Raw genomic sequence first — 26,853 nt, forward strand, 5'->3', positions numbered from 1 at the left:
TGCACTGAAAATGTATGTTTCCCCCCCGCGCTGGTTATTCCCATCTACTGACGAAGTCGGATAACCTGTACATAAAAAAAATCTTGGTTTCGATATCGATCTATGGATGTGTCCCTTCATACAGCTTCCCAAAAATTTTACATTCCACATTCAAAACTGTTTAGTAAGCACTAAGAGACTCTAGAACTAGTAGAACAGGTAATCTGAACTCTAGAGCAATTTGATGACGACACATACACTTGATGACGATATCGACACTTTAAATGTTTCACGTATTTTGAGAAAAATTCAATTTAGAACTTGCGAAGTTTAGTGGGAACTTCAACAGTAAGGCCGTCTTCAGTCCCAACGAACATTCTAGGAGGATAAAGCGTGTTCACGAAAAAAAAAATTACAAAAAAAACGCAACACTGTGAGAAGTTTTTTTTTTAATTGGATATTTTAACTGATGTTCCCGATCTTCCGGAGGACCATTTTGGGAGAATATCTTGGTCACAGAAGGCTTTTCCTTTGTTGATTCCTTCGTATGTTTTCTTCTTATCGTTGTTTCCCAAAAAATTTTGTTTGTCCCGTTGTCTTCCAAAAAAATTTTGTTTGTCCCGTTGTAGATATGAAACATCTCCAACAATGTCAACTATGCGAACATCTTCATTGTAATTAATTAAGCCCTCTAAAGTCCCTTCCTTTCCTACTGTATTATTGTATTCCTTAACCTCAATCAAACCGCGAGTCTTTCGGCTGTCCAAAACTAACATTATTGTTTAAGAATCATGAAAAACTGTAAGCATGATTTCGGCTCCGCAACGCTTCACGTCAAATGAGCTTAAAAAACGTTACATAAACAGTTTGCTCATATGAATGGTTGTCCCGGATCTCTCACACCTCTAGAGGCATATGGAGCCAATTTAGGAGATCTCCATCCTGAGTGACTGCTTATTTTAGTCTTGTCCTGGGCTGAGATTGGATTCCTATAGACCTTTATTTTATTTTTGATTCCCGAAATCCTATTTCCGATGTAATGTTCTGTAGGATTTCAGTCCAGTGTTTATTGATTCTCTTCTTCTACTTCTCTTCTACTATGGCTCTACATTCCAATTAATTATTAATTTAGCTTTTCTATGCCCGCCATTGCATGAATTTGTATCTTGTGTGGTAAGTACAATGGATAGACTATGTCAGGAAAATTCTATTCTAAAACATCGAACCAGCAAGAGTAAAAGAAAATCCATCTCATAAGTTTGCCTTCAAAATCAGAAACTTGCTGCCGTGGATGCTTTGCATCTTCAGAAGCTATGTTTGGAAAACAATTCATAGCCACCATGAGGAAGTAAACTGGATAAAGACATAAGTCTCTAGGAAGAATTCAAAAGCTTTTTTGGGTGGCAACATAGGTTCAAAGCGTGGTGCTATATTGGGGTAAAGGCTTAAATTTATTTTGGTATTTCGCGGATTATCGTTTATTTTCATTTTTGGAATTCATCTATAAGAACCAAAATAAAAAAATAATCTCCGTGAAATTTCGGCAAACTTTGTTTCGATTGACTTCAAGTTTTTAGGAATCTTGCTGTAGTGAAATAATCAATGTAACCGAGCAATCAGTTGACTTGTAGGATATGGTAAAAAGAATGCATCCAGAATCGAAAACTGACAGATGCATTCACTCTAAGGATATGTAGGTTTTTTTGCGGCTGCTGTTTGTGTAATAGGGTTTCTCACCCCATTCCCGGCCTAACATGCGCACGACTGCATTATTTAATTGATATTTATGACTAGGGGCAACTTTTCTGAATTTTGTGGGCCGTGTAATATTGCGATGGGGTTCACCTCTGCTTCAAAAATAGTTATTCTTGCTAAACACCGCTTGAAAAAGCTTTTTTGCAATTCCTGATCATAATACCTGGTTTACAGTTGGCGTTTGAGTGATAAAACGGCCTACTTTTCCATACCAATGACATGGGTGCTTTAATGAACATTATGCAACTCAAATGGGTTGCATAAAATCCATTAAAGCACTCATTTGGGTGCTATAATGGAAAACCAGCATTAGAACGATAGTTACATGATTACATTTAGCTAAATTGACTTGGGATGAGTGTTTAAATAGTGTATTCTCTGTGTCATGTAATAAATGAAATAATTTGATGGACATGACATCAAATTCTCCAAAGACTGGTTTATCTATCGCCTTATGGTCTGTCGAGCACACAATTGGGCGCGATAACATGGAATCTGTTTGTTTTCTGCAGCAACATGATTTTTTGGCAATATTGGTCATGTTAAGTGAATAAAATTGTACCATTTTGGTACAAATTTATCATATTTAAGCCCATTTTTCGTCATTGCAAAAAATAGCGTGTGCAACTCGTTGCAAAACTCGATTTTTTCAGCACTCGTAGTATTAATCCAACTCGGCAAGCCTCGTTGGATAAACGTACAACTCGTGCTGAAAAAATCATCTTTTTGCAACTAGTTGCACAAACTACTATTATTTGATTTAAATTAACATGGTGCAGCACTCATTTCAGTCATAGGCGATTGCTTATCCGGCATACCCCAAATCTCCTGCGACGAAAATGCGACGTAAACAAAAATATGCACGTTCCACGACAACAAGATGCCAGATGGTATTATTCATAATCATTTTTATTTGGTTGAGAAGATATATTTACTCATCCAAATTTCTTCCACACACATAAAAACAATATCTTTTCCACCTTTTGAAATCGACAGAAATCTACATAACATGATAGCGTCAACGTATTAGACAGTTTTCCTATTAACGATGAAGGATTATCTTCATACTAAAACAAGACTTATGGCCTTTTGGCAACACTGTACAGCTAGAAGTTCTTGGGCCGAGGTGATTTTTTGTTCGGTTTGAGGATACATTTTTAAATGTATTCCTATATGTTTATATAATATCTAGTGATACGAACAATTACAGAAGATTGAAGTGCGTGAGTTTAGCATTATTGTGTGGTGATAAACAACCTGAAGCAATGGTTGTATCGAGCACTGTGACGATTTTCAGGTAGGTGTTTATTTGATGATACCGTTTTGTAAAAGTGGAAAGAATCACTCCGGCTCAGTGGTTTTGCAACGAAGAGCAAAAGTTTGAAATCTACATTTTTATTTTCTATAATTGGATCGATTAGGAGTGAAATAAATGGTTGAAAAATATTGAGTATTGTGCGAGATAAATAGGAGACTTTTTTAAAATTATCAATCATAAACCTACGGCTACTAAACAGTATAAATCATTAGCTTTCTGTGCAGTGAGCCGGGAATGGGGTCCATAGGCCCAAGTAGTGATTTACCCTATAATAAATGTGTGATGTCAAAAGGAGGACATTCTTGGTTAGAAAGGACTGGAGGGTATTGTCTGAAATAAGAGGATATGTCCTCCCAAAGGATACCATCTGGTAAGCATACATAGGATGGAGGGGAGATCGAAATTGGCCAATTTTTGCGTTACGTAATTAATGGATCTTCTCTAGTGAATTGTTTGAAGCTACATGCGAGTAGTGGAAAGTGAAAAGTGAGTGATGAAAATGATAGTTGCGAAGTGAGAAGTAAGATGTGAGTAGTGAGAAAAAGCAAATCAAGGGGTGAGTAGTGAGAGATGATAATTGTGAAGAGAGAAGCGATATGTTGAGTAGTGAGAAGTGAGCGGAGAGAATAAGACAGAAAGAAAAAGGACAGTAAAATGACCGAAGATGGAAGAAGAAAAAGAAAGCCAAAGAATCTCGTTTCTTACTTCTCGTTTTTCCCTACATTTTCATATTTCACTTCTTTTCTCTCCCAAATCATTTCTCACTTCTCATTTCTCACTTCTCACTACTTACTTCTTACTTTAATCTTCGCACTTCTCGCTTCTCACCTTCCTCTTCCTACTACTCACTTCTCACTTCTCACTATTCATTTCTCACTTCACACTTCTCGTTTTTCACTTTATCTCACTTATAAATTCTTATATCTCATTTTTCACTTGTCGCTTTTCACTCCTAACTTCTAACTTTTCACTTCTCACTACTACTTCGCACTTAAAATTTCTCACATCCCACTACTCACTTGCTTTATTTAACTTTTTACTTCCCACTTCTCACTATTCGTTTATATCTTCTCAATTCGCCCATCTCACTTTTCACTTTTCATTTTCACTTTTCACTTCTTACTACTAACTGCACATTTTGAATTTCTAACTTCTCGCTTCTCGTTTCTCATTTCTCACTTCTTACTATGCACGTCTCACTTCTGCGCTGCTACAACTGTCGGTACACGAGAATAAGACTGATATTGCCTTGCTGTCTGTCACTCACTTCACACTGTCGCCGCAGTGCCGTGACGAGCTCTTCGACTTCGGTGATCTCGTCCAGGTCTTTAACCCTTAGATTCACCTCCGTCGTGAGTGCCCTCACCTTGACCGTCTCGCCAAGGACTTCCTCCGCCAACTTCTTGTAGGCGGCGCCCTTTTGCGAGACGCCCCGCTTCAGCTCGAGGATCATCTCGCCCATCCGGGTACGTCTTATTCGACGTACGTCGGCGCCGAGTTCACCGAGCTTGACGTCACTCCTCATCGCCTTCAAGACGTCCGAGTACTTAGCCTCGTCCATCTTGATGACTAGGGCATCGCCCCTGGAGCGATTGGCGCCTACCCTAGACTTCTTGCTACCCTCATTCACCTGGGCCTTCTTTTCGGCCCTTGACGTCTTCGATTTCCTCTTGTTCTTGACCTGGATCCAGGAGGCGTCAGCCCCCTCTATTTCCCTGGTCTGGTACGGCTGAGAGTTCTCAGTCTGCCGTAACCCCTTAGCACCGTCTTTCCTGGGTGGACGGACCTTTCCAGGTCCTTCCCCCCCGGTTTTGAAGGTATCTGGCCGGGGTACAGCTTCCCAGCCCCACTACCCTTGTTCGGGGTAGTAACCCTCCGCGTTTTGGAGCGGCCCCCAGGGAGCTCATCCCCTGGAGACTGTCTCCCCCGTTTTTGTGTCTGCTCCGTTGGAGCAGTCACCCCCGACGTGCCCGCAAATACTTGACCCTCAGTCTGGGTAGACTTTGGCACCACCGTCTTCGCTGGCGCGCCCTCGGTCGATTCGACCTTGCCCGAGTCCGCGAATCCTTGGGCCTCAGTCTGGGTAGACCTCGACTCCACGGATTTCACGAGTTTACACTTGGCCGTCCCGACCGCCTGCTAGACTGCCGTAATCTGACAAAGTGACGTATACGTATACGCTGAACAATTTTTTTTCAATTTTTTTTTTTTTCTAAAAATGTTGTCTTTGGGGGGGGGGGGTTTATGCCCAAAACCACCCCCGTGGCTACGCCACTGGGTCTTAGAGCTAAAAGAAGGTTGCGACGTGCTAGAACCGAAACGGACAGGCCAGAAAGACGCCGGGTGTTCCAAACAGCGAGCAGAGCTCTGAACTTCGAAATCAAATGTAGTAAGAGAGCCTGATTTGAAGAGCTGTGTAGGATGGCCAATAATACTCCATGGGGGGATGCATACAGGATAGTGATGGCTAGGACCAACAGCACACCTTCTGAGAAATCCCCTGAGATGTTAGCCAGGATCGTAGAAAGTTTGTTCCCGAAGCAAAACTCATCAGACTGCCCCGCCATATCGTACGAGTCAGTGAACGAGGTACCGGATGATGTAATGCTAGAGGTCACAGGCGACACTCTCGACGAAGTTGAGCAGAGTCAAAAAATGGCTCAACTCAAGCAGGTTGGCGTTAGCACATCACAAGACTGAGGTTGTTGTGGTGCATACACCACCATGGGTTGCAACAAGCGAGGATAAACGTAGGGACCTGCACAGTTAACTCCGTGAGGTCATTGAAGCATCTGGGCGTGATTATCGACGATAAGCTCAATTTTACGAGCCACGTCGATTATGTATGCCAAAGGGCTTCATTGGCAATAAAATCTTTATCGCGAATGATGTCCAAAGGATCGGCGGTGCAAAGTCAGGTGCGTAGGCTTATAGCGGGTGTAGCATTGTCTATTATCCGATACGGCGTACCAGCATGGTCCAAAGCATTAGAGGCCGGGTGCAATGTTAAGAAATTAATCAGGGTACACTGGCTGATGTGTCTGCCGTTTGCAAGCGCATACCGCACCATATCTTATGGGGCGGTGTGCGTCATTGCTGTGATGATGCCGATAGACATACTTAGGAGGAAGATGTGGAGTGCTTCAACGACAGGGACTCGGTGCAATAGGAAATGTGACAACATCAGAAAAAATTTCAATTTTTCGATTTGTTTCACAAATATGAATCAGTTTATGCCTTGGGAATCAGTTTATGTCTTTTTTCCTTATCTGCCGTAATCTGAAAAAGTGACGTATACGCCATTTTCCAAAAATGGTGTTAACGAGTGCTACTCATCGAGCTCTTTAACAGAAAAATGGAAAACATGCATGTTGTAAAATGGCTGTTACGTCACTTTTCCCGATTACGGCAGTTATGCTTTAATTTTTTTTTCATATGATGAAAATAGCAGAAGTTATACTAGAAATACAGTTGAAACAGCATTTTTCATAAGTGTCTATTAAAAAACCAGCAACCCTGCACCAGAATTTAACGCTGGACAGGTCAAGAAGAAGTAGGAGACCATGACACAATTTTAGACAAATGTCCGCCTCCAGTACTGCTTTGCTGCTAGGACTGGTCAACCGAATTTTCTACAAAAATCATGCCGAAGTCTTTTAGCCAAACGGGTTGTTTTGAAGGAAAAGAATGCAATGCTTACTATAAGGTATTGGTGAGTCTACAACAGGTTGTTGAATCCTGCTAACGTTGTTAGACTTCTATTCAGACGCCATACGAGCTTTTTATGACAGTTGTATTGCCGCCGGGCTCCTAATCACTTCAAAATTTCTTATTTTTAAATTTTATGTTCCTGAAATTTGTGAAGCATCCAGGGTTTGCAGAAATCCCTCTCAAGTGTCAATATTTGTTAATGCATCTGAAAAGTTGTGCACTTTAAAATTTATTGTTCAATATTACACTTGAGGACGCGATTAGGAAATCTGGTGTGGAGAGAAACAGAACTATCATCACACGGTCGCATATGCTCGGAGGAGAACTTGAAAATGGTATGTGGCACAGACGCATGAATCATGAGCTGTATCAAATGTACAAAAAAATATTGTGAATCGTATAAAATACGACAGACTCTGGTGCGAGGATCACTTAGTGCGAATATCGGAGGCGAAAGCAACATTCAACGTTGACTGTACGTGGTCGAATCGGACCATAAACGTTCGGGGAAACTGGAGGAACATCGCCCAAGACCGATGATTATTGTACTTCACAATACGCCAGGCATAGACGTACCAACGATGTACCCAACCAGGTATACAGGGAGGTATGTGGCTTGTAGGATATTTGAGTATATTCTGAACTACAGTTTAGACTACAGTAGTTTTATCGCTAAAATGGAGGACGATGCATGTCACTGCGTTTTAGTTAAGCATTATTAATTATGATACTAAAATTGAAATAATATGTGACTAACGTTCATGATGTATAATGCACTTATTCCCAACGGGATATACCAGTTCAGTGTTCATACCAATCATAACTTTGCATTGAGAAGCGAATGAAATTTTACGACTCCTTGAATCTAATCAACACTAAAAAGTAACAATAACCATAAAAGTGAAATTTACCAATCAGTGCACAGCACAAATCCATGTGAATTGAACAAATTAGCCCAATCATTATCTATAATTCAGTTCTGTGCTCCAAGTGCCGATGTCGTCTTTCTGATGTCGCAAAGGTACCGTGCCATCGAACACACATTTTCTCCCTTCGCCTGGCTAGTGCTTACAGTTTACAATCTTTTCCCACATAAGCTATCAACCCAAATTTCCAATAATCGCTCACGTCAATGCTCACGCCAGTCAGTCAAACCATGTGGGATGGTTCTGCCGTGCTATCGACAGTTATGAACGCATGGATCATAGCGGAGCCTGGAGGGCGATAAACGTGCTCCGCCGATTTTCTCACGCTTATTCCACATCACTGACTGGATGGGCCATATGAGTAGGTAAAATAGCAACATCGAAGTAAGGTGGCCTTGTGCGATAATTTGAGTTTCCTTTCTCCTCGTCATAGGTAGGTGCTGTATGTCGCTATAGTAATGGGAAGCTCACCTCTTTCCTACGAAAAGCATAAATAAAAGTCACAAAACGCCCGTTTGCTTTGGGCCCTTTACGTTCGGTAAGAGTAACAAATTAGCAGAAGAGCTACTTCCTTTTGAACCTCTTTGACTGAACATTCGTCTTTGGGTTGCCGATGAGGCGAGGAAAGGACTGTGGAAGATACCCAATAGGTACACGTGTGCGTCGGTTTACAGCAAATTGATGCCCCCGCCTTGATCCGCGAAAACAGTTTTGGAGTGAGCAGAAGAGGACCGTGAATTTGCGGCGAAACGTTTATGTTGTGGATTTTTCGGTTTTTTCTGCTTTGGCTTTCGTTCGGTTTGTCTTCTACCGCGCACCGGCGACCGCGCAATTGTGGGTCGCGAGGTTACGCGTGCCTCGGTGCGGTTTTTAGGGTGTTCAATAAATTTTAATTTCATAGATATTGATGACCCGAGTAATGGTTGTAAATTCTACGTAATATGTCACATAAATTAAGAGCAGAGTTATAATCAGTTTGTTAGTTTTAATTGTTCTTCTCTTGAACCACCCTACTTGGTGCAACGGATCGGCAGCAGAAGTTTTTTTTTCGGAGTTCGAACTTGGAGTGATAATGGAAGAGAAATTATAATTTGATGTTTATCTTTCGGGGTGATTATGTGTGGGAATTTTTTTCTTCTTTTCGGTGATGGCCCAAAGGGATGCAGTAGGACAGAAGTAAAAGTAAGAAAATGAGAGTTTGAGTCAGTGCGTCATTACTTACCGATATTATCACTGTTTGTAGTTTTTGACGTTCAGATAACCCACGAATAGTATTTGCATTCTGCTCGTAAAGTAAGTTGTTGATGGCAGTTTCATTACTGCTTGGCACTAGGTTTCCAATATTGCCCTGCAATAAAAGACAAAAAAGAATAGGATTAGTGTTTGGTTCGACAGCTCTTAATTTGGAAATAGCAGAAATGAAGAAAACTTTAGAACTTTAGTGTCAATGTAGATTTCTTTATAGGAACAACAGTAAGACAAATAAAATTGAAATAAATACTATTAATGCAAAAAGAGAAATGAAAAGGGGCAAGTTAAATTGTACTTTATAAAAACGTAGGTGAATCAGTATGCAAATGTTGTTAAATTACCAAATTCCAAATTCTGATAACAGTCGATTGCTGAGTTCTTGTGCCAAATTGTCTAGCCGAATTGAATTTAAGTCCTGTCAGTTCTTGATATGTTGAAGTTTTTTTTTTTCATTTCGCATGCTTTCAAGGTAAGGGGCGGTTTAAATATGACGTCCACTACTTTTTGAGATTTCTAGACCCCCCTCCCCTCTCTGTCACGCTTTTTTGTATACCTAGTATATGTACTGTCACAAAATCTTAGACCCCCCCTAAAATCTGTGACATCATTTTTGAACGACCCCTTAATATAACATCGCAATATTAAGAAACTACCTTCATTTTCTTGAAACGTTAGGGAGTGGTAATTTTTTTTCAATTCGAGAAATAAAACAAGAACTGAAATTGAGCAACGCTGATAATTTGAAAAGACTCAACATAGCTTTACACAGGCCTGGTAGCGAGTCACTTTTTAGTGACTAGGTCACTATTTTGAGTCTAGTCACTAATCACACTAAAGTCACTATTTGCATCCAAAAGTCACTAAAGTCATTATTTTTCGAAAAATGGTCACTAAAGCCACTTTTTTTGCATTGCCTTTTTAAAAAAATCGTTAATTTAAAAAAAATCATTTGTATTATTATTATCAACCAAATCAAATGTGAATTTGGTAGCAATATATAAAATTTGAGAAATATGCTCAAAAGCAGTTCCAAGTTTTTTTTTAAACTTTATTAGAGTGAAGCAGTTCCAAATGTGTTGAGAAAATCGTGAGGTTATTTCCGGTTCATGTCGACTATTATCTTTTTCTTCACGAATGGAATTTGTTAAAATGAGAAAGGTTGACCTCAATATAGAGAACAGAATATAGGAGTATTGGAACTAGAACCATTTCTGTTGGTGAACGGTTATACTCTCCGGAGGCAAAGGAAAAAATGCTTGAATAATGATGAATTAATTGGACGTTTTTTTTAAATCCAAAATAAAACATCAAACTAATTAGATTTAAAAGATTATTTAGACACCCATTTTTTATTAACTTTAATACTAAAGTCTGCTATTTAAAAATTATAGAGCATTACGATTTCTGGATTTCTAATTAGAGACAATGTTTTTATAGGACTTTCAAAATTTTCCTCAGAATGCCACGTCGAGTTCTAAATCTCAAAAACTTGTGTTCGAACGTATATCGAATCTGCAACTGTAGTGCTATCGGCTTTGGGCCCTTTCACTGATCTCTTTCATTGCCACCAGTTTTATCTTTTGTCTGTAGTTATAAGCACAACGTAGGATAAGTCAGACGTATGTACCAATTGTTCACTGTTCACAAATCAATAAAGATGTGATAATTATTATGTTATTACTGCCGTACGGAATGATCGAACCTTTTTCCCTACTACTTGCGCGATCAACTTGATTTAAATTTGTTATTGAACCAAAGTTTAATAACAGGTAGACTCGAATTTTTAAAACTTCTTTATTATTTTAATTTCTTTATATTTTTCAAACAAATGATCCTACCAAATATTTAAAAGCTTTGTGAGTCCAGATAGTTCACCGTCTAGGAATCAATTAGATTTTGTTTATATCATTATTTTGCTTTAGTGACCAACGATGACGAAAAAGTGGTTATACAGAAAACATCGAGCTCATACTTACTTGATACTTGATGGACTACAGCTCTTCGATGAACCTACGCTGAATGGAGCATCCTTCTCCACTGGACGGATCGAGCTCATATTAAACAACAAAACTTAACTTTTCAAAAGGACCTAAGTAACAATTTTTTCATAATTCAATTTGAGTACTGCAATCAAAAGCTTTCATATTGGTCTGTTGATTGCAATAATCAAATTAAATCATGAAAAAAATGTTACTTAGGTCCTTTAGAAAAGTTAAGCGAGAAATGTTGTGTAACAACTTGTAGTTCACTACCCGTTCCTGTGACGCCGGGTAGATACCTTCTCGATATCCAACTTCGTGGTACTTATGAATGTGTCGCAGTCACTGGCTTCTTGCTTTCATTCTCTCCCTCCTTACGGTGAAGATGGGCGTGGCCAGTAGTAGTAATCTTCATGCTTTTGTTGGTTTTGCCTTTTCTGGATTTCTGATAGCATTTTAGAAAAGGATTTCAAAAGTAAAACACTAGTTTGCAATCTACGAATTATACCATAATAATGTTAATGCAACTTGTAGCTCTATTCCCGGTTTAATACTTCATACATAAGTCACTATTTGGTCACTTTTTATGCAATTGAAAGTCACTATTTGGTCACTTTTTCGTCATCGTTGGTCACTAAAGTCACTATTTTGAGTGGCATTCATCGCTACCAGCCCTGTTTACAAGAAAAGCCTTGCAAGGCTGTGAAATTTTTGCTGACTCCACTTGAAAACATAGATTATGATCATGCAGCTGAAATAATCTAAATCGCTACTCCGTCAATCTTGAAATTATGTATTTTTCAAATCTTGAGTCTCCACGACTTTGGTGTAGCCTAAAGTGACCAGACCGGATTGTGCTGGACAGTCCCGGATTCAGCCTACCTGTATCGCATTGCCAGGTGTCCCGGAAAACGTCCCGCATTCCATGATAAATCCATAACGTTTGGGAAATCTATGGAATCATTAGGTAATGGAATATTTAGAAAATCTGTAAAAGACCGAACTATTCAGAAGAAAAAGGAAGAACTTAGAACAAGAACAAGAAACAAGAACAATTTTGAACTGCTGAAGCTGACAACAACATGTTTGCAGTATAGCTTGCAGAACATATATTAAGCTATTTCTCCCAATGATCATAATGTCATCCAATTCTAATATTTTCAGTTTTTGTTGAAGGATTATTGTTCTCTACAAAACAGTTACGATTCCTGATTATGGATCGACTGTACGTTTTAATTATATTTATTGAACGGCTACTCAGTCTTACAATTTTTACAACGAGTTTATAATTTACCCGACGTTTCGACACGGGGATTGTGTTTTTTTTTTCAAGGAGAAAAACAAAAATATATTCCCCTTGATAAAGACACAATCCTCGTGTCGAAACGTCGGGTAAATTATAAATTCGTTGTAAAAATTGTAAGACTGAGTAGCCGTTCAATAAATATAAGTAACGATTCCTCAACCTCATTCTATCTGTGCAAGGACTTTCAATATGCATAATTTGTGCGCGTGAATGTATGGAATAAAGAGATTTTGATTAGCTATGATTTGACTCTGATAATTTTATTTCCTATTGAAATCTTTCAATTCTTTGTCATTGAATAGATAAAAAGTGAGATTTCGAGACTCCACTGATCGTAACTTGTCGTGTCAAATAACGTCAAACATGTTTTCGGAGCCAGGTGAACTTGCCAGCCATTTATAGAAATTGAATAAATCTGAATTCCGCACTATTTACCGTGTTCCAGATTTTCGATCAATTGAAATTTACTGAAACCTTTCATTCATCAACTAATCGGAACATGGACAAAATCTTGACTTTGTTAAATATTCTAGGTAGCGTAAAGTACGTTGATATTCAGCTTATTTTCTGGAGTTAAAAGTAAACCAATTTGAGTTTTGCCAAATCCTAACTTGCATTGAATTATTTCTCATTTAAGAGCATTGTATTATTAAAGTAACATTGGACCCAGTTGGTGAGAGATGATTTTCTAAGGCGATATAGAGCACTGCACGCATGGGCTACTGAAGTTTTTTATGTCTTTGCTCTGCTGAATTTTGAACCTCACTTAAAAAACGTAGAAACGAAAATGACATGGCGTATTGTAGGGTCCATGAAAAGAAAATTTAAATGCAATCTCTACTATTGTGACAGTTGAATGAGTTTTTAATCCTAATAATTTCATACTAAATAATTGGGGCTCCGCAAAATGTCATACCCGACTGAGCCTACCAAATAAATAAACTAGTTGAAATATTATAATATTTGCACTATTTTTTGAGATTCTGCGAGACTTTTGTCAATCTTTTCTATGTTTTATTTTTTTTTTTGGAAATATTTTAAGCATTAAAAAAAACATTAAGACCCATTGAGAGGATTGAGATCCGAGCTCACTTCGGTTTTTAATAGGAACTACAATATTCTGTGAAAAATTCTTGTAAGTTTTCATCAGGGTTCGAAATTTCTGTAATTATGCATAGTTAGTGAGAATTCGGAAGGACCCTAAAATAAACAAATCTTGGAACCATTCTATTTTCATTATTTATAAGTTCATCATTAAACTAGTTCATAAAAGAACTTTTTTTCCTTATTCCACAACATTGTATTTGTTCAGATCTACGTTTTTCGATCTAAACAGTAAGACTGAAACAGATATATCTGTTAAGTTAAAAGGCCGAGTTTGGTGAATAACGATAACATATCATCTGGACTTGTAAGAACATTGTACTAAAAATCTTTATAATAATTTGATCAACTGTTTTGCTACATACTTAAATGATATCCAATGGGTTTTAATCGCTATTTTGGAAAGATTTTCGAAAGAATTATTGTTTGAACTCTCATTGATTAGCATACAAGCATACAATCATGGGGGCCAAGAATATGTAGACAGTTACGATTATTTATTATTTATTATTATTATTAATTATGATTTTCGGCTTACAGTCACATGAAAATGTTGATAGTTTCAAATCGTTGCCAATTTTGATCCGGTGGTTTAGATTGTCATCAGGGCTCGAGATTAATCATCAACATTTTCATGTGACTGAAAGCCGAAAATCGTAATTATTAGCAACGAATCCAGTCGAAATCCCAAAAAAAAAAAAAATATTTGGTTCTGGTCAAAACATGTTCGTTCCAGCTTCGTTTAAATCTAATCGCATTGGACAGAACCAGACAGAAAAGGAATGTATAGTTCTTCAAACAATCTGGGTTTTGAACGTGGCACAATTAATAAACCAGAATATTATCACGCTTTGCTAACACTTAATGTCAACAAAAGTGATTGGCATTGACAATCTGAAAATTTTATATGACTTGGACTTGACATTTTGCAATGACAAATTCGATACTTTGCCGAACAATTGACCATAGAAAAAATACAATGAGGAATGAGGAAATATTTTTGTGATACATAAAAATTGACCATTTTAGAATTCACTTTTCAAATTTTCTGGGAGGGGGGCATAAGTGGCTCTGGGGAGGGCCAGGCCCCTCCTTAGTTACGCCAATGCTGGGCATGATGAAAAGCATTTCGTGACACCTAATGCGTATCAACTGGCCACATGTAGTGTTTATTCTGGAATCCTTCGCGGGCCGCAGCAAAAGGCTTTGAGGGCCGTACTTTGGGGATCACTGACTTAAGTAATCTAGAGGGTTTTTACTGAACTTGGAGAACAAAGTTTGAATGTTTAGAGTTTTTAAATAATTTCTGTAATTTTTGTAATTTTTGTAATGTCTATAATTTTAAAGACCAGATGACCAGGCTATCTTAACTATTAAAGATCCCCAGGCTTTTTTAATCAACAAAAGTTGAGTTGTTTTTCAGCCTTTGGATAACGCAGAAATCTCCGAAATGAACTAAAAGGAGGAATGTGGTAATTTATGATTTTCATGATCTAGGTACAAAACTACAAATGTCTAATGGTATTCTGAGAAATTTAGGCCACCTTCAGAATCTAGAAAAAAATAAGACATCAGAAAATGTGTAACATCTGTGTATTCTTAAATCTGCAAAGATCTAAAAATTTTCATAATCAAGAAAATACTTGAAACATGCGAAATTTCACCGTCAACCAACGACGGTCGTTCATTTGGACACTTGGATAAGACAATGGACAACCGACAACATTCACTAAACCAATGAAGAATGTTTCGTTTATAGACGACTTTCCACTGCTACAGCGGAAATCGAACTCTCAACTCATAATTCTTCTTCTTATTGGCATTACATCCCCACACTGGGGGACAGAGCCGCCTCGCAACTTAGTGTTCATTAAGCACTTCCACAGTTATCAACTGCGAGGTTTCTAAGCCAAGTTACCATTTTGCATTCGTATATCATGACACGATGATACTTTTATGTCTAGGGAAATCGAGTCAATTCCCAATCCGAAAATTGCTTAGCCCGGCACCGGGAATCGAACCACCCTCAGAATAGTCGTGTTTTGTAGCCGCGCCTCTTACCGCACGACTAAAGAGGGCCTTGCATAACGATCTTCCACAAAAAAGTTTATCGTATAACTTATGGGCTCAGGTTCTAACATATGCGGAATGTTATTGACTTCTTTTTTTTCTTCTTCTGCTTTTTGAAAGTCCGTAGTTTATTTTGTATCTTGTTCGGTCGACTTTATTTTTCGATGTTTTCAGATTTTTTCAAATCTTTAACAGACGAACCATTTTTAAGGGAAAAGATTGAACAATTTGCCGATCGAGCAAATAGTTTATAGAGATCGATTTAGGGTAGAATACGGCTTTGGCAGGGTGCGACATTTGTTGGCACCCTCAACAATATTTGCGTTTTCCAGCAAACATACACTATTTATGAACATAAATTTGATTCAATCACACAATTTCAAGTCTAGGCTTTCATTTGAATAAGTTGTTTGTGTAAAAGTAGCAAGATTTGACGAATTAATCACCGAAACAAATTTGCACCTACGAAATCCTTGCCATTATTGCATCGCCCAAGAAAGCAGCAGACGGAAAGCAAAATGTTACTTACTTTTTTGGATCGCCTGTTTCTTCTCTTTATCGTGTATGATACGACAAATTAGGTACGTTAACTACTTTTTACACTTTATTACCACTTGATTATCACCACAAATAGCAAATTTATCCAATATTTGCCCTATGTTTCACTAAATAAAATTGGGACTGTTCTTTTTCTTTGGCAGCAGCGCACTTCGGAATAAAGCGAGAGAATGTGTTTGTGAGCATATCAAACACACGCTAAAAAAATACCACGCACAATTCCATGTGATTTGATTTTAGCAAACTACAAACAAAATATCCGGCGTTGGCATTTATTTTAAAAAAGTGTTAGAATACAAATGCTTCTATTCAGATTTTTACTCAGACCATGAATTATATCAAAAGTGATTGTCACACCGTAGTATTTTAAGCCTTATGTGGCTGACAGAACCGTTTTCCTTTTGCAACTTTAATATTTTCCAAGTTTATCAAAAAAATCATAACCATTCCCGTTCTTACATAGCGCATTTCAACCATAAATAATTGCCTACTTTTAGGGTATTATCAATTATTCAACTGTGAAACGTAGTGTACGAATGAGGTGGCTCCAGCTTAATCTTATGTGTATAGATTTGGTTTTACATGGTTTACGTCGTTGTACACAACCGCCATGATTATTTTGATGAAACAAACATATCATGTAAGGACCTTCAAATCTAAGGACCGTAAAGAGCAAGTTGTATATTTGAAACTGGTTGATAGACTTTTGCTTACGCGTGAAGACTCTAAGGCATTACAAAAGACAAAAGATGTAAATCTTGGCAGCGGACGAAAAGTATGTAAGTTCCCTTCTCCAAAATGGCCAACATTATTCAAATAGGTTAAAAATGGTAAAAGTTATGAAATTGTCAATATCTGGGTACACGGGTACCCTATCTGCCATTCACGTCTGTTTTTTTGTTGGCCGCATAAGGGGTAAAATTTGTTTTACAATGTGTTTAAATGTTTTTGCATATCTTCCACGTGACATAAAATTGATGCCAAGGCTAAAATTCATGTTTTGTCAGTTAGCCAGTTTTGATAATTAATAAAATTTCTTCCAAAATTGAGTGAAGCGAGATGAGCGTGCGGTCGATTATTATGAATGAATTTTACTACTAGAGGATATAAACAACCAGCATCTGGCACCAATACATTACTAGTTTTCTACTTCCATGTCTAGTTGCTGAAGGGAGCAAAATCATTGCTGATAATAGAAATTGCTATGCCAATAGAAGAAACGTCGACCTGTTACTTTATATTAAATTTACTAAGTTTGTGGTAAAAGATATTATATTAAGTGAACACCAATCATCAAAGGAAGAGCATACGAATGTATACCAGTTGAACTATACCTGTGTTTTAGTGTAATTATTAATTATTTTTATCATTCAATTTGGCGAATGTCTTAGACTGCCAAGAATAGGTATTTTCCCCTACGTAAAGATTCCCGGTAAAAAAATTAAGTGTGTATAATGCATATAGTGTCCCGGATTGGCTCAAGAAAAATCTGGACACTTTGGTCCTTTCTGTGCTAAAATTCAGCGATCAAAATCATAAAAAAATATTAATAGGATAAAAATAGTTTTCGTACGGCCGAGTTGCCGAATAATATGCAATTAATTATTAATAGGAAGACAAAACTGAAGTTTGAAAATAGGTAATGAAAAGAAATAAATGACGATTTTCCAAGGCATATCATTGCTGACCGGATGCCATCTTTGGTTGGCTGTTGCTAGAATTATTAGAAGAGCCAGAAAAACAGCATGATGCTTTTTACATACATACTTTTTACATAATTAAATTATCTCTATATTCAAAAATTTAGAAAGCCATTACTCTTGAAAGTAAACCAGGTGACGCATTGCTGTTAACAAAAAAAGTTAAAATTAAATATTTTTATTTATCACCTCTCATTATCATATTTTAATCTCCTTTCCCATCAATTGTATAATATATCGCCTGATTTCAATTGCAAAAAAAGAAAATAAAACTCTCTGTCAGTTGACACTTTCACCATTATTTAGTTCCGAAACGACTGCCCCGAAAGGCCGGTCAATTTGGCATATTTTACGAGACGCAACGACATCATCACTCTTTTCGGTACGATCGATGCGGACGATCCAACGACTGCGGCGGCGGCGGTGGCTGCTGGCATCCACGCAATAAGTACAGTACACCCATAAATCATGCAAGTTTATGAAGAACCGTCCCCTGTGTGGTGGGTTGGCTACGTGTCTGTCCCTTTCTCGCGCCACATATAAGCTCCCTTTGTGCGGTGGCCACAATTTGCGATAAAAAAAAGTCTTTTGCATTGAATGCAAATTTATTACGGGATTGATCTTGCCTACCGGTCTTGCCATTATTTGGATGTCGTGATTTTCTTTCCGACCGTCCGTCGTTGTTCAATTTCGCTTTCGGTGACAAAAGAAGCGCCTTGTGAAGGGGGACATGGTATAAAACATTCTCGTCAAGCTACATTGATAAAAATAAATTGAGAAACTTTACCCTTAAATTTATAAATTCCTTCATAGCATTTGATTTTTGTTTCAAATTCATCTTCAGAAACACATTTCATACCATCTTCCCCTTGGTTTTCTTTTTTAGCCATCTTTTGTGTGTGTATGAAGTTTATTAAAAATTATTGGGTCATGTAACCGAAAAAGGGCCTCCGATACGTGACAGGTCGGTCCGCATCGACACCGTCAAAGAAGACGCAGGTCGGTGATGCAATTATTTGTGTGAAACGCTGCGTGAGATAAGTTTCTTCGAAATTTTGCGACGTTGATACACAGCATGACATTACAGTTAGTAGGGACGAAACTCTTATGAGTTGAGCGAATGAGGTTCGGTCGCATTCATAAACAGAACGCTATCTCAATTAGGCAGTGCCGTGCAATAAAGCCGCGAGCATAAACCTTGATTGTTTCAAATTGCTTGCGGTAACATAATTTAGCGAATTTTTATTCAATATTCAAACATGAATCCAAAATCAGAAAATAATTTTCAATTTGCAAAAGTGGTCTACCATTGGTTGGTTGTTGAAATAAGGCAATCATCAATCAACGCTTATATTTGAATTGATTAATTATTTAATTGGGTGTGGTATGGTGTCGCTTTGTTTCATTCTATTGTACTTCCCTATATTAAACGTTATCAATTAGGTGCCTCGAGAATTATAAATTCAGTATTAACTAGACCGCATAAATGATTTTATCAGTGCGTAAAACGAAACAAAGTTGAGTTCTAGTCTAAATTAATATTTAATGGTGAACTTAAATTATTAATTAAAAATCACTTCAATGGTAACATGTTTCTATGATGCGATGAAGAAAATTTACTTTACTACTTTGTATATAAATATTAATAGGAGGTTCCGGTATTTTTCGCCCAAATTTTGGATTTCCTTTTCTACAGACCGATAAGGGTTGGAGATCTCTATTATTTTCCGAAATTTTAATTATAATTTATAAATAATTATAATTCATAATTTTTATTTTTTCTTATATAGTGTTTGCTGAAGGACTAGGTTTATAATGTAAATAAACATTGAGATATTTGAGCTTTCGTGCACGCTGATGGGATAGTGGGGAAAGATGTACCGTTTTGACTCAAATCTCGTACAGACTCATATTCCGAACACTCGGTACATGAAGATTTATCTGAAACATTTCATCATTTTTGCATGAATAAACATATTTCATCGGCATGCGTACAGATTAAGGACATCCTAATTTTCTTACAACGAGATAACGTTGAATATATGCATTTTAGTGCATCCAATGTAATGTTCGGAATTTGAATCAAAGTGTTCGGAAATTGAGACAATTTTTTCTATGCGTGCTCGGTATTTGAGACAGAGTTTGACAGAATAAAATCATGAAGTATTGATAGTTATAATCAATAAAATATGATTATCATGCACTTATATGAAAGTTCTAATCTTTCGCTACCCGGTGGGAACAATTCATTTATTAATATATTTCAATGCATATGCCATAAAGACCTCCGAAGTGAAAAATGTGCTTAAGTGTTCGTAATATAGGTCAAAATGGTACGTTATTGGCATTTATAATTATTAGATTTGATCGCAATAAGTTGTATTCGACGAGGATTGAAGCATTGAAGGTAGAAGCACTATATTTCGCCACACTAAACGCACGTTATCTGAAAAATTGCCGCAAAATGCATAACATTCTAAATATTCTGTAGATTTTGGAATTATAAGCTAAAACTAATCCTTTTCTAGTAATTCTGATTGAATTATGGCAATAAATTATTACTATTTCATAGAAACATGCCTGTTTAAGTTGCAGTTATTTTAATATAATTTTCGCCATACGTTTTTAATTTTCGCAACTCGCATGATCCAATATTCGCCACCCCTTTGTTGCTCCCTTGAAATGAATGTTTCGAACGAATATTGAATCCAATTACGCCCGGAGCTTAGGCTACGCTTGTTGTGCGCTTACGTTTCTTGGCTTATATTATCAATTCGGTGCCAAATCGAATTATAGCCGCTAACAAAGTTGGATTTTTCTCACAATCCATACGTTAAACGTAACTTCGGAAGTGGTGCGCTGTTTTCATTTGGTGATGTGCTATACAGCGCACTACTTCCGAAATTAGGTTTAACGTATGGATTGTAAGAAAAATCCAATTTCGATAGCGGCTATAATTCGGTTTTCTACTGAATTTATAATATAAAGCATTATTGCAGCGGTGGCCACCTTTTATTTCACTAATTTAGGTAAGGAAAAATATGAACTATTTTATAGCAAAATATTAGTAAGTGAATTTTAGGAATAGTGCTTAAGATTGTGTACGTATGTTGATCCTAAGTTTAAGGGTTTCATCAGTCTTCCGGCATTTGTTTATTTCGCCCTGTTCTTCAAACGGCCAAAAAAGGGCTTGGCTTCGAGACTACTATTTTCAGTTACATTTTCCATCAGAAATCAATGGTTTTTGAATAAGAACACTTTTAGATAACGTATGGATGTTTACTGAGTCTGTAAGATTGTTATATAAAGAGGTAAAATATTGCAATAAATCGTAAAAAAATCTATTTGTTTTACCAAGGTGGCGAAATATAGTACATCTACCTACATACATCTACCGAAATATAGTACATCTAAATATTAATATTGGGACATATCCACCTTACAGCGTTCTATTTGACTTTTCTTATATATAATTATCTCATATCAGATATTTAGCTCTATCTTGCAAATGTGCAAAATTTCTTTACGCTATCTGGAAGATCTGATGGTACTCTAAAATGTGGTACATGTAAAGTAGCGGGGACATGTGGCGACAAAACACTTTTTTCACTGTCAAAAATGCCAAATATTCAAAAAATCTTTCCCTTGGGAAGGTTTTAGTATAAGTATTGATATAGCTAATAACAAAGGAATTATGTGTTTTTTACGCAGTTAGGTCGTTGGAAATTTTTAATTTAAGTTATGTTGACGTTGACACGTACATTCAATAATTTCACCCCTTTCGCACTCACATATACTGTTAACATGTACCTATAATAAATAATTTTATTATTTCCTTACAAATGATTAGATAATTTGCTGATCTGAAGAACCGGATCTTTGAAAATGTGAGCTACGAATCATTCACTTAAAAGATCCGGATCATTTTAACGGTTCCGGATCTGAATGCCCATGCTACGTTGTATGGAGCCCAACCATTGTGCACGCGCTCTTCTTATCATGATCCACTTAAAAACTCGCACTTAGGAAACTTCTTCAAAATATATTTGGAGCTCTTCTTTATTTTCGAGACCCAATGAATTTCATGAATAACAGTAATAATAGAAATAACAGTACTCTTTCTAGCATGGCAAATGCTGGGTAATGCTTACCTGAAGAAATAAAATAGACCCCATTTCGCGATCCTTAGCCTCTTTCCTAGCAACTCCTATACCTACCTCCTCATGGCGTTTGCCGGGATAAGAGCAACCTTAGGGAAGATCGGGTAACCAACCTTTGAATGAACCCGCACGTGTTGGACTCCTGGCTCGTGAGCTGCGGAAGGTTGGCGTGAGTGTGGCAGCAATCCAGGAAATACGGTGGCTTAGAACTGGAGAACGTGAAATCCGGGCGGTGGACCCTATAGCGAACACTTAATTCAAGTACCTCATCTACTATAGCGATGGTGACAGAGCAGAACGTGGAGTTGACTTCATGGTGATTGGGAAGCAGATGGAGCGTGTTATTTGATGGAAGCCGTTAAGCGACCGAATTTGCGTATTGAGAATGAAGGGCAAATTCTTCAACTATAGCCTGATCAGCATCTATGCCCCAACGAACGATAAGCCTGATGACGTGAAGGATGAGCTCCATGAGAGCCTTGATAAGGCCTACGGAGAGCGCCCAACACATGATGTAAAGATTGTCATCGGGGATGCAAATGCGCAGATCGGAAGAGAAAGTTTCTTTCGCCCTGTCATTGGTACGGAAAGCCCTCATTCCGCTATCAACGATAATGGTTTGCGACTTGTGACCTTTGCTGCTGCTAGAGGGATGGCAATCAGCAGGACCTACTTCGCACGTAAGAATATCCGCAAAACACCTGGCAACATCCGAGTGGAGACACTTGTTCACAGATAGATCACACGCTGAACGACGGACGGCGTTTCTCGGATGTTATAGATGTAAGATCATTCAGAGGCCCGAACATTGACTCAGATCACTACCTTGTAGTTGCAAAAATTCGGGAGCGACTTTCCAGCGTAACGAATTCACGAAACAACAGAACGATGCGTTTCAATATCCTACGCTTGTCAATTGAATGAGTTGCTGAACAGTACCACCAAAAGCTGGACGAGTGGATAGGAGATGCCACCGGATCTGGCGACGTCAACAGATTGTGGGAAAATGTCCATGAAGCTGTGACTACAACAGCGCAGGAAGTGTTAGGCACTGTACAGCAACGCCAACGAAATGGTTGGTTTGATGAGGAGTGTCAGCGAGTGACGGTCGAGAAAAATGCTGCTAGGAGTCGAATGCTAGAGGCTCCACCCGTTCCAACAGAGAGCGGTACAGTGTAGCGAATCCACCGCAGAAAAAAAAGCACGAACAGAGTGTGATAGCTGAAGCGCAGGAGAACAGGAAGAGAGGAGGAGAGGAGCGCAGGAGAAGTTTTACGCAAATGGCGCGCGGCATAAGACTGCGCCAGTGCCCGTCATGTACAATGACCGAGAGGGGAATTTGCTGACATACAATGGTGGCAGCCAGGTGGAAGGAGCAATTCGAAGATTTGGTGAACGGTGAAAACGAAGGTGTATTAAGGAGCAGGATGGACATAGTCGGCGACAGTGAAGCTGTGGAACCACCAACGCTGGACGGTTAAGGTTAAGAAGGCTCTAAACGAGCTGAAAAACAGTAAAGGACGAGATCCCGGTCGAGTTTCTCGAACACGGAAGTGAGCAGCTGCATCAATCGATCCACCACATTATACAGAAAATATGGGAGGATGAAGAACTGCCTGCCAGCTGGTTGGATGGCCTCATATGCCCAATCTATAATAAAGGTCACAGACTAGAGTGTGCCAACTACAGAGGGATCACCCTTCTGAACTCGGCATACCAAAGTCTGTCGCGTATCCTTTTTAACAGACTGAGACCGCTTGAGCAGTCCTTCGTCGGCGAATACCAGGCAGGTTTTCGTGACGGCCGATCAACAACCAATCAGATGTTTAGCCTGCGGATAAACCGGGAGTACAACTTGCAGACTCACCATCTGTTCATTGATTTCAAAGCAGCGTACGATTCAGTGAAAATAAATGAGCTGTGGCAGATAATGTCCGAACATGGTTTTCCGGCGAAACTGATTAGACTGATACGTGCAACGTTGGATGGCTCAAAATCAAGTACAGTATACCCTCGCTGATCCGACAAATGTATAGCCGGACTATCGGGGTTTCTCTCGTTAATCTGACTGTCTAATCCATACAAATGAACCAAACCAAAATCACAGCACAAATTTGAAAACTGACAGCATAATGTGTTTGAATGGGTAGTGATACGAGTCGTCGGACTAGCGAGGTCCGGATAAGCGGAGGGATACTGTATTCGGATTGCAGACGAAGTGTCAACCTCGTTTGTGACCTTAGACGGACTGAAGCAGGGTGATGCACTTTTGAATTTATTGTTCACCATTGAACTCGAAGACGCTATTAGGAGATCTGGCGTGCAGAGGAACGGCACTATCATCACACGGTCGCATATGCTCCAGGGCTTTGCGGACGACATCGACCTCATTGGAATCGATCGCAGAGCAATAGTGGAAGCTTTTGTCCCACTGAAGAGGGAGAAGGCAAGGATAGGCTTAACCATTAACTCTATCAAGACAAAGTACATGGTGGCAGGTAGGAATTCTTTCTAAAACTCAACTGAGTTTGCCATGTACTCAGAAATCAATCCCAATTTCCTAAAAATAGTTAAGGCTCTATTTTTAATTTAAACTTAAAATTTATATTTAGATTTCGCATGAGATTTTTCCAAGTACAATATTATTTAAAATAATAAAACATTTGTATAAATCTGTATTTCATTCGAAAAATCTGTATAAAATCTATATCAAGTCTGTATTGTTGTTTAAAAATCTGTAAAATACAGATACTGTCGTCATACACACTTAAATTTTTTCACCGATCTCGGCTGTGCAAATCTCGGTTAAAGTTGAATAGCTGAGATATCGACTGAAATGACGTATAATTACAGCGGCACTCTTGAGTGCCGCAATAAGCAAATTACTTTTCCAGCTGAGACATCAGCTAAAAGTCACGAACCGAGCGATCGGCTGTGCGGATCTCGGTAAAAGAATCAAAAAATGCCGAGCTGAACTGAGTGTGTATGCATATTTGTCTCATGTTTGCTGGGATTTTCTATATACATGGGACAGTTATGCGTATAACGGCAGGATAAATCTGTATAAATGACAGCCCTGTGAAGGAGGCCGATGCAAAGTGAGAGAGTGGTAAGAGTCTACAAAAAGTGTGGGGAAGGGGTGATGAAATGGTCAGTTTTTGTGTAACGTTATTACAGAATTTCCTTTCATGGAAGTTCCATTGTTTGCGCCACGCGAAACCTGATATATTTTTACCTTTGTAGTTTTAGCCTTTCCCGTATACTAAGTATACGTAAGGGCTATATGTTCGCTCCAAACCCAAACTTTTTATTTGAGACCCGGAGACCCATAGTGTTATATACCAATCGACTCAACTCGTCGAATTGAGATGATGTATGTGTGTATGTAGAGGAACTGTTCCGATTTCCATCTCACTGAACATATATTCATCTCATCGCAAAACAAAGAAATACAGCACCAATCTCGTCGCTTTTTTTTGCTAACACGCGTGCTCACTGGTGAAAAAAATCACAAAAATAAGAAACAAACTAAATTCCTTTTCATTGCTTTGTTTTTGATGGGATGGAAATAGGAGCTATGAGATGAAGTGCTGAACCGTTCCCCTATGTGTGTAAGCAAAAATTCTTGCCCATTTTTAAGGTACTTATCCTTATTACCGATCGGTTAAACCGATTTGCTCTCAACAAGTTGCATTCGACGCAGAATCCTGTCCCATTCATTGTTTCCTATTGAAAATTATCCGGATCGGACAATGGGATCGAAAATTTTGGCCAAAATACATTTTTTACGCCAAAATCGCGTAAAAAAGTCTCGTCCATTTTTCACACTTTTACCCTTAACAAATTGCATTCGACGGAGAATTCTGTCATATGCTTTTCTATTGGCAATTAGCCGGATCGGGCTAAGGGATCAGAAGTTATGGCCAAAATACATTTTTTACGCCAAAAACGCGTAAAAAAAGTCTTGCCCATTTTTCAGGCATCTACCGTCAACCGATTTACTGGCAACAAGTTACCTTTAATCTAGGATAGGATACGCCAAGTAGTCATTAAAAATCGTACCGATTTTCTGTCACAATCGTACCGGTTGCTGATTGGTTGGAAATGACAATCGATTACTTCGATTGGCGGCGGCGCGTTTTTCGTAGGGCAGCATATTGTTAGTTTGGCCGTGTTGCTGGTTTGTAAAGTTGGTATTAAGCAATATACGTGAATGTTTGAGTTCGTGTTTTTTGGCACAAAAATAATTTATATTAAACTGCAAACGCCCTATAAATTATTCTCAAAGGTTGTATAGATTTAAAACTGTTGATTTTAGGCATTATCATTCACTTTTCTGTCATTTTAGATCTACAACTCTTTTTTAATTAGCAAAAAACTTCTATCTGCTAGTCTTCGCTTATCCGTCATGAATGATGGATGGAACGGAAAGAAAAACATCTAGTTTTGATACATGATATTTGGAAGATTTTGCACCAAATTAATTTGGCTGCACTGGCGACCACCTCGTCAGAGCAACCGACTAAAAAACAACAAGGCAGTCTGAATTGAATTGTCACATCCTATCCTAGCCTTTAATGGGGATTATTGTTTGAAAATGGGTCAGATCGAATCCTTAACCTATTTATTGCAACAAGTTGCATTCGATGGTGCTGTTCCATTGTTTGTATAAATTATAATCTAGATCAGACCACAATCTTGAAAGTTATGGCCAAAATATTATTTTTCTAACTTTAACTGCGTTTCGACACTGACTCATGTTTTGAGCATGGTCAAATAGAGATCTGAGTAGGCAACTAATCTAAATAGATTATTAAGTGTCAGCGACAAATACAGATTTAACATTTCCTCAAGTAACGCTTCCTTAGCAGATGAATGTTCCATAATGGAGCAACTTCAATGTTCATGGAAAATTAGTGAGCTTTTTCCAATTGCTTAAAAATTTAAGATTATACTATTCATAACTTCTTTTGGAAGATAATTCTGGAAGATAATACCTGTGTCCAATGGACACTGTCCATATCAGCCGGGCCGTT

General features: G+C 38.2%; 1 protein-coding gene across 3 annotated transcripts in view; it reads right to left on the reverse strand.

Moving 5' to 3' along the window:
• Positions 1 to 26,853, reverse strand: part of LOC134217799 (uncharacterized) — a 394,237-nt gene that overhangs the window by 109,047 nt on the left and 258,337 nt on the right. For all 3 annotated transcript variants that reach the window (XM_062696616.1, XM_062696617.1, XM_062696615.1), the window contains exon 4: positions 8,912 to 9,037. The gene's annotated coding sequence lies outside the window, so the exon portion shown is untranslated. The remainder of the gene's footprint in view (positions 1 to 8,911; positions 9,038 to 26,853) is intronic.

This window comes from Armigeres subalbatus, chromosome 2, assembly GCF_024139115.2.
Source record: "Armigeres subalbatus isolate Guangzhou_Male chromosome 2, GZ_Asu_2, whole genome shotgun sequence".
In the NCBI taxonomy this organism is placed as follows: Eukaryota; Metazoa; Arthropoda; class Insecta; order Diptera; family Culicidae; genus Armigeres; species Armigeres subalbatus.